Source organism: Aquarana catesbeiana, linkage group LG03 (genome assembly GCF_042186555.1).
Source record: "Aquarana catesbeiana isolate 2022-GZ linkage group LG03, ASM4218655v1, whole genome shotgun sequence".
Taxonomy (NCBI): Eukaryota; Metazoa; Chordata; class Amphibia; order Anura; family Ranidae; genus Aquarana; species Aquarana catesbeiana.
Genome location: NC_133326.1, coordinates 319,880,994 through 319,894,186, shown reverse-complemented (window position 1 = coordinate 319,894,186; position 13,193 = coordinate 319,880,994).

Below are 13,193 nucleotides of genomic sequence, written 5' to 3'. Positions count from 1 at the left end.
GCGACCTGGAGCCAGTTGCAGTCTATCCTCACCACAGGAGTCTCTGGTGAACACCTGCTAGCTCTTAGAATCCGCACCCTGGGGAATCTTATGCTCTAGCTCCCAGTGGGATCCGTGTTGGTGCTCCAGTGGGCCTGCTTTCCTGAACCACCCAGATTTCCATCCGCAACAGTCAGCCATAGGGTCCACTACCTTAGCGGTGCACTCCTGATCCCAGCGGTGTGCATTTGTCACCTGGCCTTAGGTGACTTGACAGTTCCTTGGGCTGGGCAAAGGTCATTATCGGGACACTTGCTCTCTCCATCCTGCCTACTCAAGGTTACCCCAAAGGAGAGAATTCCTGTGGCCACCACATCAGTATCTCCTGCTCTTCCTGCTGCATATAGTGATTTCCGGGATGTATTCTGCAAAAAATCTTCCTCCTCAAAGCCTTTTGACTGTGCCATTGACCTTGTTCCCAGTGTAACCCTGCCCAGGGCCTGGACCTATCTCTTGTCCATTCCGGAGACCCAGGCCATGTCTGAGTATGTTGCGGAGAATCTAACAAGAGGGTTAATTCAGAAATCCTCATCCCCTGCGGGAGCAGGGTTCTTTTTTGTAGTCAAGAAGGATAGGACCTTAAGACCCCGCTGTCAGGTTCCACACTTACCAGACAGATGAGTCCACTTGGGCAGAGGGTAGGCTCCCTTACGTATCCGATTCGGGGCCCCTGGTAGAGTAGACAGGAGGCCCGCGAGTGCGGAATGGTATGAGGGCCTGAAGTTAGAGTCCTGGAGCACGGTGGTCTGGCAAGCAACCGGTAGAGCTTCAGACTTGGTAGAGCAGATGCTGAGCAGGAGTTAATCAGGCTTGGTCACACACAGGCAGAGGTCGGCAACGGGCTGGCGGCAACGGTACAAGGGAGAAGGCAGAAACGAGGTCAGACAAGCCGGGGTCGGGTTCAGGCAGCAGTCAAGGAAGGTCCAAAGGTAAGCCGGGTCACAACGGGTAAACACTACGGGGATACAGGAACACAGGATGATCACGGAACAAGACACAGAGCTGTTTGATCAGGCAGCACCGAGTCAGTGTAGAGGCAGGCTTCAAATAGGCTGATTGGCGCCAAACTCCGCGCACGTGCGCGCGCCGATTCGCCAAAGCGCGCCGCGCCCCCGCACGCGCCCGAGCACACCCCCGACACCAGCGCGCACGCCCACACTACCGGGCATGTCCAAGGCAGCGCCCACAGGCGGACGCGCGCTAGCGCGAACGCGCGTACGCACGAACGCCCGGACGCCACCCCGCACGCCACGGCCGGTCAGCCCAGACGCGCCGGCGCCCCCAGGGACACGCGCACCAGCACGCACAGGGACACGAGCACCAACGCGCCCCGGCGCCCAACCAGGTAACCTCTCTGACAGTGCCCCCTCCTCAAGGGCAGACTCCGGATGCCCAGTTGGGCCATCTTTGAGGCATGAGAGGTTTTAAAGGATTGCAGGAGTTCTCTGGCATGTAAATTGCTTTCTGGCTCCCACGAATTATCTTCGGGTCCATAGCCCTTCCATTTTACCAGATATTGCACCTGATTGTGCCTTCTTCTGCAATCTAGAATTGCTTCCACTTCGAACTCCTCCTCGCCATCAACCATAATAGGTTTGGGTGGACCAATGCTGCGACCAGAAAAGAAGTTGGGGGTGACCGGCTTCAGGAGGGACACGTGGAATACTGGATGTATCCTCAGGGAGTTAGGAAGGTCAAGTTCGTATGCCACATTGTTGATTTTCCTTTTGATCAAGAAAGGACCCAGGTATTTGGGGCCCAATTTCCTGGATGGGCAGGCCAACTTGAGATTAGCGGTAGACAGCCAGACAGAATTGCCGAGTTCAAGAACAAGTTCCCCCCGTCTCTTCCTGTCAAAGATCTTCTTGTAATCTTCCTGAGCCTTGGTCATGGTCTCCTGCAGCAATTTATTGTTGTTAGAGAAGAAATCCAAAGTTTTGGATACTGCAGGAACAGAACACTCGGGGAATGATCCAGGCAAGAAGGATGGATGGAAACCGTAATTGGCATAAAACGGAGACTGGTTAGTAGCTGAATGTAGAGAGTTATTGTAGGAGAATTCTGCGATGGGAAGCAGGGAGGCCCAATCATCCTGGGAGAATGCAGAAAAACAGCGGATGTATTGCTCCAAAGTTTGGTTCGTCCTCTCGGTTTGTCCATTTGACTGAGGGTGGTAAGCCGAAGAGAATGACAACTCCATTTCAAGCGCGCCACAAAGGGCCCTCCAGAATCTGGAGGTGAACTGGACGCCCCTGTCTGAAACTATATTGGTCGGGACTCCATGCAGTCTGACGATCTCCTTAATGAAAATGGAAGCGGTCTCCATGGCTGAAGGGGTGCCCTTCATGGGGAGAAAATGGGCCATTTTAGACAGCCTGTCTACCACAACAAAAATGGACGAAAAACCTTCTGATGGTGGAAGCTCAACAATAAAGTCCATTGAAATCATGGCCCATGGTCTCTGTGGGACTGGCAATGGTCTCAACAGGCCCCATGCTCTTGTCCGGCTAGTCTTGTTTCTGGCACACGTGTTACAGGACTCCACATATTCCTTGCAATCCTTAGTAAGACGAGGCCACCAAAAGGTGCGTTGGACAAGGTCAGTTGTTTTCCGAGTGCCGAAGTGGCCAGCAAGTTTGTGATCATGACACAAGCTTAACACCCGTACCTTTAACTCCTCAGGGACCACAATCTTATTCTTGAACCAGAACAGTCCATCTTTGGTACAGGCTTCAACAGGTGGAGACATTCCCATAGAGGCACGTCTGATTTGAGAAATTAGATCCTCCTGAAGGATTAGGAAATTTCCAGAGGGGAGGATGGTGTCTGGGGACACGATTCTTTCAGAATCGAGAAACATCCGGGAAAGGGCATCAGATTTAACATTCTTGGATCCGGGTCTGTAAGTAATATGGAAAATAAATCGGGAAAAAAAAGTGCTCATCTGGCCTGCCGGGGTCTCAATCTCTTGGCTGTTCTTAGATATTCCAAGTTCTTATGGTCTGTGTAGACCAAAATGGGGTGTGCTGCGCCTTCCAGGAGATAACGCCATTCCTCCAGAGCCGCTTTAATGGCCAAAAGTTCCCGATCACCCACGTCATAGTACTTCTCGGAGGGAGAGAGTTTACGTGAGAAGAATCCCACAGGGTACAGGAGTGCTTTGGCACCCTGTCTCTGTGAAAGTACAGCTCCGACTGCAACCTTAGAAGCATCCACCTCTAAGACGAAAGGCAAGGCAGGGTTGGGATGCTTAAGAATAGTGGCTGACGTGAACAGCGCCTTGAGTCTTTCAAAGGCCTCTTGTGCCTCAGGGGTCCAGCAGAACCGGCATCCTTGTTTAGTAAGCTCTGTAATGGGAGTTATGATTGAAGAAAATCCCTTAATAAATTTCCTATAGAAATTGGCAAAGCCAATAAAGCGTTGTACTCCTTTTTTGTCAGTCGGTGCAGGCCAATCCAGAATAGCGGATACTTTCTGTGGATCCATTTTGATGCCGTCAGGGGAAATGATCAGGCCCAGGAACTGGATAGATTGGAGCTCAAATTCACATTTTTCAAGTTTGGCGTACAGCCCATGTTGTCTGAGCCGGGAAAGTACATTTCGTACATGTTTGCGGTGCTCCATCAGGGAGGCAGAGAAAACCAGGATATCGTCCAGGTAAACGATGACATATAAGTCCAGTAAGTCATGAAAGACATCGTTGACAAAATGCTGGAATGTCGCCGGTGCGTTGCACAGACCAAAAGGCATGACGAGATACTCGTAATGTCCGAATCGAGTACGAAAGACCGTCTTCCACTCGTCTCCTTCTCTTATGCGGATCAAATTATAGGCTCCACGGAGGTCTAGCTTAGTAAAAACGGTAGCAGATCCCAATCTCTGAAATAGTTCAGGAACCAGGGGTAGCGGGTATCTGTTCTTAATAGTGATTTTATTGAGCTCCCGATAGTCAATGCAAGGACGTAAAAGATACCTGCCCCAGCTGGAGACGTGGAAGGACGGATGAACCCTTTCTTCAGGTTTTCATCTATATAGGTTTTCAAGGTGCCCAGCTCCTGCTCAGTTAGAGGGAAGATCCTCCCAAAAGGGACTTCGGTACCTGGTAAAAGTTCTATTGGGCAATCATAGGGTCTATGTACTGGAAGGGTTTCTGCCCCTTTTTTACTGAACACATCCAGGAAATCCCGGTAAGGTTCGGGAAGATCTTGGTAGGACTTAGTTTCTGAGTCTATGCACAGGCATTGGGAGGAAGTTAATGGGGTCCCCCGTAAGCAGTGTTGTCTGCAATATTCAGAAGAAAACTGGATCTTGCCTGTAGACCAGTTGATACTAGGATTGTGAGCCTGTAGCCAAGGTATTCCTAGGATGACTGGGAAGAGAGGAGAGGAAATGACATCTAGGCGTAAAAGTTCCTGGTGTTCCGGGCCAATGGTGGCCAAAAGAGGAACCGTTTCTTGGGTGACGGGTCCGGAGCGGAGGGTGGAGCCGTCCGCTAGAAAAACTGCCAGTCCTTGGGCTTTAGTTTGAGTGGGAATATGATGGGTTTCGACGAAGGTCCGGTCAATGAATCCACTACATGCTCCCGAATCAATGATGACCGGTACTGGGATGCTCCTTCCAGGTAACTGTAATACAATGGAAAAAGTTAAATGGTTACCGGCACTAGGTAGGACAGGTGCACACAACGAGGAAGACGGCAGACACTTACGTCTTTTATTGTGGCATGCTCTTGCAAAGTGACCAGACTCCCCACAGTACAAGCACAGGTTGAGTGTGCGTCTCCGTGTCTTCTCCTCAGGAGTCAGAGAGGGACGGAGCAGTCCCAACTGCATGGGCTCAGGGACCTCCGGGCCTGGAGTAGATGAGACAAGCGGAGCTTGGTTCGGGGCACTAGGGGCCCTAGGCAACATCCAGGTGAGGCGTGGGTGACCAACAGATCTCTCAGAGCGTCTCTCCCTGAGGCGGCGGTCAATTTGGATAGACAGATTGATTAGCTCCTCTAGTGTCTGGGGTACCCCCACTCGTGCTAGTTCATCCTTTAGGGGATCCGACAACCCCAGCCGATATTGGTGACGCAAGGCTGCGTCATTCCAATCCGTATCCGAGCTCCAACGCCTAAACTCCACGGCGTAATCTTCAGCAGCTCTGCGGCCTTGTTGAAGGGAATGTAAAGCGGCTTCTGCCGTGGCTGTTAGCTGGGGGTCCTCATACAGCTGAGACATAGCTAGGAAAAAATCACTTAGGGAGTCAAGAGATTGAGCCTTTTGCTCCAATAGATGGTGGGCCCAGGTTTGAGGCTCGCCGGTCAACAAGGATATGACGAACCCCACTTTAGTAGCTTCCAGGGAGAACGTACGGGGTTGCAAAGCGAAGTAGAGCTCGCATGCGTTACGAAACGCCCGGAACTTACTGCGTTCTCCGGAAAACTTTTCGGGTGTAGGTACCCTGGGCTCTGGTGGAAGCATCACTACAGAAGGCGCTGAGGCAGGGTTGGCAGAAACTGCTCCTGGAGGAGAGGCTGAAAGGGCCTGGACCTGCCCTTCCAGTCTGGTATAGCCTTCCTGTAGGCTTTTAACGGCTTGAGTAAGGCCCGCTAGGTGCCTGCACAGTTCATCAATGGGGGAGGCCCCCTGCCCGGACTCAGTCATGGCTGCCTGATACTGTCAGGTCCCACACTTACCAGACAGATGAGTCCACTTGGGCAGAAGGTAGGCTCCCTTACGTATCCGATTCGGGGCCCCTGGTAGAGTATACAGGAGGCCCGCGAGTGCGGAATGGTATGAGGGCCTGAAGTTAGAGTCCTGGAGCACGGTGGTCTGGCAAGCAACCGGTAGAGCTTCAGACTTGGTAGAGCAGATGCTGAGCAGGAGTTAATCAGGCTTGGTCACACACAGGCAGAGGTCGGCAACGGGCTGGCGGCAACGGTACAAGGGAGAAGGCAGAAACGAGGTCAGACAAGCCGGGGTCGGGTTCAGGCAGCAGTCAAGGAAGGTCCAAAGGTAAGCCGGGTCACAACGGGTAAACACTACGGGGATACAGGAACACAGGATGATCACGGAACAAGACACAGAGCTGTTTGATCAGGCAGCACCGAATCAGTGTAGAGGCAGGCTTCAAATAGGCTGATTGGCGCCAAACGCCGCGCATGTGCGCGCGCCGATTCGCCAAAGCGCGCCGCGCCCCCGCACGCGCCCGAGCGCGCCCCCGACACCAGCGCGCACGCCCACACTACCGGGCATGTCAAAGGCAGCGCCCACAGGCGGACGCGCGCTAGCGCGAACGCGCGTACGCACGAACGCCCGGACGCCACCCCGCACGCCACGGCCGGTCAGCCCAGACGCGCCGGCGCCCCCAGGGACACGCGCCCCAGCACGCACAGGGACACGAGCACCAACGCGCCCCGGCACGCACCGGCGCCCAACCAGGTAACCTCTCTGACACCCGCATTGACTATCAAGGCTTAAACACTCTGACAATCAAAAATACCCCTTACCCTTAATACCAGCACTGTTTGACAGATTGAAAGGTGCCTCCATTTTCACTAAGTTGGATCTCAGGGGTGCGTACAATCTGATCCGGATACGGAGGGGTGATGAATGGAAAACGGCATTTAACACTAGAGATAGGCATGAATACTTGGTTATGCCCTTTGGTCTGTGTAATGCCACAGCTGTGTTCCAAAATGTTGTCAACGAGATCTTTAGGGATCTGCTTTATCAGTTTGTTGTCATCTATCTGGACGACATTCTCATCTTTCTGGAAAATCTGCTTGTTCACAGAAACCATGTCCGGATTGTACTTCAGTGCCTTGGAGAAAACAATCTGTATGCCAAGCTGGAGAAATGCTCTTTCGAATGTTCCGAGGTTCTGTTTTTGGGATGATTTGTCTTTAGCTTGTGTCTTCGTATGGATCCTGAAAAGGATCGTACAAACCGCTGCTGGCTAACGCGTTTCGAAGGTGTCCTTCTTCTTCAGAGCCTTCAAGGCTCTGCCAGCAGCGGTTTGTACGTCCTTTTCCTAGGACCTGGAAACTGCTACCAGTGGACCAATCGCATTGTGATTGTTAATAGTGCGATTTTTTTCTTCCTACCTTTGTGAGTAGATTTTAAACTTGGTTTTAATAAATAAATATACCTTGGGATGATGCACTAGGCAGGTGCGCTCTTTTTCTTTCTTATCGTTTACTACTAGGATATTCCCATCCTGGAGAGCAGCAAGGCTGAAATTCATTGTCCTTTTTGAACCCTTTGGATCATCTAGCTTACACACCTATGCGCAAGAGTATTTGTTTCTGTAGTACTGCCCTCTTCCTATGACCTGTTCTTCTGACATCCCAGCTTTGGCTACCATTCAGGAATCATTCAATTCCATGTGGGTTGACATTCATGATTCCCTCCAGACAGGTGCCAACAAATTCAAGGGTTTTGCTGACCGTCGCAGGCGTAAGCCGCCTCCTCTACAGCCAGGAGACAAAGTCTGGCTTTTCACCAGACACATCACACTCCGGGTTCCTTCTCTGAAATTTGCCCTAAGATTCATTGGTCCTTACAATATAATTTCAAAGCTGAATCCTGTTTGTTTTAAACTCCAGATCCTTAAAAGCCTCAGGATCTCCAACTCCTTTCATGTATCCCTTCTGAAACCTTTAGTTCTCAATAAGTCCCCCCGTCCTCTCTCTACCTTGGTTCCAGTCTCTGAGGATGATCAGGAGTACGAGGTTAGTCAAATTTTGGATTCTCACTTCTGTAAAGGTGTTCTTCAATATCTCGTGGATTGGAAAGGTTTTGATCCTGAGGAGAGGTCTTGGATTCCTGCATCTGAAATGAAATCTTCACGGCTTGTCTTCTGAGGAAGTTCCATTTGAAGTTCCCCTATAAGCCTGGTCCCAAGCGGGGGAGGGGAGGCCTCGTAAGGGGGGGGGGGTACTGTCATGAATCACCAGTAATACCTTCATGCCCTGGTCTGTGTATCAGCCTTGGCCTGCACTCTCACACCTGCATGGTTAAGTAATCTTCCCTCAGCGTGGCTCCACCCTAACCTCTACAGGATACACTATTTAAAACTGTGCTGTCAAAGCCTGCCTTGTCCGAGCAATATTGTGTGTCTGGTTTCATGTCTCCTACTTGCCATGTGCTCTACGTCTGTTTCTGTTACTGATCTTGGCTTGTTCTTTGACTATCCCTGCCTGCTTTTTACCCTGACCTTTGGCGTGTTCTCTGTCTATCCTTGTCTGCTAGTTGCCCCGACCTTTGGCTTATCTCCTGACTATCCCTTGTTGTCCTGGGTTGCTGCTTCCTCTCTATCTTCCTGTAGCCTACCATGAGCGTAAGCTGGGAGACCCTGGGGGCTGCGACCTGGAGCCAGTTGCAGCACAGTCCATCCTCACCATTAGAGCTTCTGGTGAACACCTGCTGGCTCTTAGACTCCGAGCCCTGGGAAATCTTATGCTCTAGCTCCCAGTGGGATCCGTGTTGGTGCTCCAATGGACCTGCTTTCCTGAACCACCCAGAGTTCCATCCACAGCAGTCAGCCATAGGGTCCATTACCTTAGTGGTGCACTTCTGACCCCAGAGTACTTGTGTATTTTCTTGTTGAGTACCTGTGTATTGTCTTGTTGAGTATTAGTGTTAAGAAGCTAGTTGTTAGATAATTTGGACAGGGTATAATCCCCAATCCTCATTAAATTAGTAGGTACAATGCCCGGAAGGTGTAGAGATGCGACTCGGTGTACATCTTGCGGCATGTATGCGTTCCTTGATCATCCGATCGAGGGTGAATACAGCTGTGCAAAATGTAAGCACATTGTTTCCCTGGAAGCCCAGGTTCTGAATCTGGGGAAGCAACTGTCAGCACTGAGAAGACCCTCCATACTAAAGGAGAGCCGGGAACATACCCGGCAGGTACCGACAGGGGCCAGCACAGAGGCGGGTGGAGACAGAGAGGTGCAGGCACTAGAAAAGAGTAGATGGGTGACAGTCAGGAAGGGTAGAGGGGGAAGTGCCAGGGAGGCCGATCGAGGGCTGGAGCATCCCAATCAGTACGCTCCATTGAGAGACATTGGTAAAACCAGTCAGGGACCAGCACTGCTGGAGCTGAGAAACTCTCCTAGCTGCCGGGGGAAGAACTCCTCCAGTGAGAGTGGGGGGAAGCGAAGGGAAAGGAAAGACAGATTCTGCGGGTGGGGGACTCAATTCTTGGAAGGACAGAGAGGGCAATCTGTAACAATGACCTGAAGCACCGAACTGTATGTTGTCTACCGGGCGCTTGGGTTCGGCACATCACAGATCTGGTGGCCAGATTACTGGGAGGGGCTGGGGAAGACCCGGCTGTCATGGTGCACGTTGGCACCAATGACAAAGTCAGAGGCAGATGGAGTGACCCAAAGAACGATTTTAGGGACTTGGGAGCTAAATTGAGGAAAAAGACCTCCAAGGTAGTATTTTCAGGAATACTACTCAGGAATACTACCGGTACCTCGAGCCACACCAGAATGGCAGAGGGAGATTAGGGAAGTAAACAAGTGGCTGAGGAGCTGGTGTAGGAAGGAGGGGTTTGGGTTCCTGGAGGACTGGGCCAACTTCTCAGTCGGTCACCAGTACTATAGAAGGGACGGACTGCACCTAAATGAGGAAGGTGATGATCAGCTGGGAGTAAAGATAGCCAAAAAGTTAGAGGGGTTTTTAAACTAGGCGACGGAGGGGAGGGCCCAGAGATAGAGATAGTCAGTGTGGAACATATTCCAGAGGGTAGTATTGGGGGCATTAGTGGTAGGTTGACTAAAGCACATAAACCCAAGGTATAGTAACAAGTCCTAGTTGCAATCTCGAAACGCCCAATAAGAGGATAGTATGCGACCGGTCTAAACTACATGGCATGTTCACCATGCCAGGAGCCTAGCGGACAAGATGGATGACTTAGAGATAATGTTGTACAGGGAAGATTTGGATTTTGTGGGAATTTCAGAGACCTGGTTCAACAGCTCTCACGATTGGCTGGCAACCATTCAAGGGTATACTCTTTATCGCAGGGATAGAGAAAAATGTAAAATAATGCATTTGGGTGGCAAAAATATGGATGTAATCTATACACTGGAGAGAGAACCTCTGGGGAAATCTAGGATGGAAAAGGACCTGGGGGTCCTAGTAGATGATAGGCTCAGCAATGGCATACAATGCCAAGCTGCTGATAACAAAACAAACAGAATATTGGCATGCATTAAAAAGGGGATCAACTCCAGAGATAAAATGATAATTCTCCAGTTCTACAAGACTCTGGCCCGGCCGCACCTAGAGTATTCTGTCCAGTTCTGGGCACCAGTCCTCTGGAAGGATGTACTGGAAATGGAGCGAGTACAAAGAAGGGCAACAAAGCTAATAAAGGGTCTGGAGGATATTAGTTATGAAGAAAGGTTGCGAGCACTGAACTTATTCTCTCTGGAGAAGAGACGCTTGAGGGGGGATATGATTTCAATTTACAAATACCGTACTGGTGACCCCACAATAGGAATAAAACTTTTTTGCGAAACAGAGTTTAACAAGACACGTGGCCACTCATTAAAATTAGAAGAAAAGAAGTTTAACTTTAAACTACGTAGAGGGTTCTTTACTGTAAGAGCGGCAAGGATGTGGTATCAGGGGGAGCATCGATAGTTTCAAAAAACTATTAGATAAGCACCTGAACGACCACAACATACAGGGATATACAATGTAATACTGACATAAGATCACACACATAGGTTGAACTTGATGGACTTTTTTCAACATCACCTACTATGTAACTATGTAAAAAGGCCTGAACGTCCACTGAAGACAACAGTGGTGGATGATTGCAGGATCCTCTTAATGGTAAACAAAAACCCATTCACAACATCCAGATCAGTAAAGGACACTCTCCAGGAGGTGGGCGTATCATTGTCAAAATCTACAATCAAGAGAAGACTTCACAAGAGCAAATACAGAGGATACACCACAAGGTGCAAACCATTTATAAGGCCTGAAGAATAGAAAAGCCAGATTAGACTTTACCAAAAAACATCTAAAAAAGCCAGACCAGTTCTGGAGAAGCATTCTTTGGACGGATGAAACTAAGACTAATCTGTACCAGAATGACAGGAATAAAAAAGTGTGGAGAAGGCTTGGAACAGCTCATGTTCCAAAGCACACGTCATATGTAAAACATGGTGGAGGCAGTGTGATGGCATGGGCATGCATGGCTTCCAGTGGCACTGGGTCATTGGTGTTTATTGATGATGTGACAGAAGACAGAAGCAGCCGAATGAATTCTGCAGTGTTTAGAGATATACTGTGAGCCCAGATTTAGCCAAATGCAGCAAAGTTGATTGGATGGTGCTTCACAGTACAGATGGACAATAATCCAAAACACACTGCAAAAGCAACAAAGGAGCTTTTGATGGAAAAGAAGTGCAATATTCTGCAATGGCTAAGTCAATCACCTGATCTCAGCCCAATTGAGCATGCATTTCACTTGCTGAAGGCAAAACTAAAGGCAGAAAGACCCAAAAAAATGAACAACTGAAGACAGCTACAGTTGGAACCTGGCAAAGCATCAGAAAGGTGCAAACCCAGTCTTTGGTAATGTCCATGGGTTCTAGACTTCAGCCAGTCATCGCCAGTAAATGATTCTCAACAAAATATTAAAAATGAACATTTTATTTATGATTATATTCATCCAATTACATTTGAGCCCCTGAAAATTGGGGGGCTGTGCATAACAATGGCTGCAGTTCCTAAAATTTGTACTTGATATTTATGTTCCACCCCTTGAATTAAAGCTGAAAGTCTGCACTTCAAATTCATTTGGATTGTTTCGTTTTAATTTTAAATTGTGCCTGAAAATTGTTCCTATGTCCAAATATATATGGACCTAACTGTATACTTCATGGACTAAAAGATGTCTGCATGAAACTTTTCTCTGTTTTCTGTCACCAGATGGTGTAAGAGTGCCAATCTGAGAGAGCAGCAAGCTCTATATCTCAATAGTAGTCTGCTTAGTGAAATTTATTTTCTATAAATGTGTTGATATACTTTTTGGAAGAATGTGTCACTCTCTATGGAGTGGGGCCTTCTTTCTAGTGTTGCGAAATTGCTATTAGACTGTTATTGCGATAACAGTAAAATATATTACTGTGTATTTGCTTTTGTCTTCCTTGGCTGAGGGTGGATAACGCCTTAAACTTGTGTGATGATATTTCCTTTATGCTGCTGTCTAGTCTAGTATTAGGGTCCTTTCACACTGGGGCGGTTTGCAGACGCTATTGCACTAATAATAGCGCCTGCAAACCGACCCAAAACAGCCGCTGCTTTAATTCCAGTGTGAAAGCCCCGAGGGTTTTCACACTGGAGCGATGCGCTGGCAGGACGGTAAAAAAAGTCCTGCCAGCAGCATCTTTGGAGCGGTGAAGGAGCGGAGTGTATACCGCTCCTGTACCGCTCCTGCCCATTGATATCAATGGGACGGAGCTGCTATACCGCCGGCAAAGCGCCTCTGCAGAGGCGCTTTGCGGTGGTTTTAACCCTTTCTCGGCCGCTAGCAGGGGGGTAAAACCGCCCCGCTAGCGGAAGCATACCGACGGTAAAGCGCCGCTTACAATAGCGGCGCTTTACCGCCGACGCCCGCCCCAGTGTGAAAGGGCTCTTAGTCAGATCGGTAGTAATATCGTTATTTACTGAGTCTTCATTTGCTTTAGCGTGGAATGCCACACATAATTGTAAATAAAGTTTAATTTTCACCTGCTTTCATGTGGAATGCCACACATATTTGTAATTCAAAGTTTATCCTTTCCCTTTTTCCCTTCCCTATCCACATTTTTCCAGGACATCCGCTCTCAGGCTTGAGAGCATATGTTTTTTTGCAGACTCCGAGGAGGTTGTCTCTTTGGAAGGGGGAGAGTGTGGCACCCTTGCCCAGGCCATTTTTCAGGTTTCAGCGCTGTCACACTTGGAATGACAATTGCACACTGTACTCATATGAAATTTTTATCTTTTTTTTCACACAAATAGAGCTTTCTTTTGATGGTATTTAATCACCACTGAGTTTTTTATTTTTTGCTAAACAAACAAAAAAAGAACCAGAAATATTGAAAAAAAATGTTTTCATAGTTTATTATAAAACTTTGCAAACAGGTAATTTTTCTT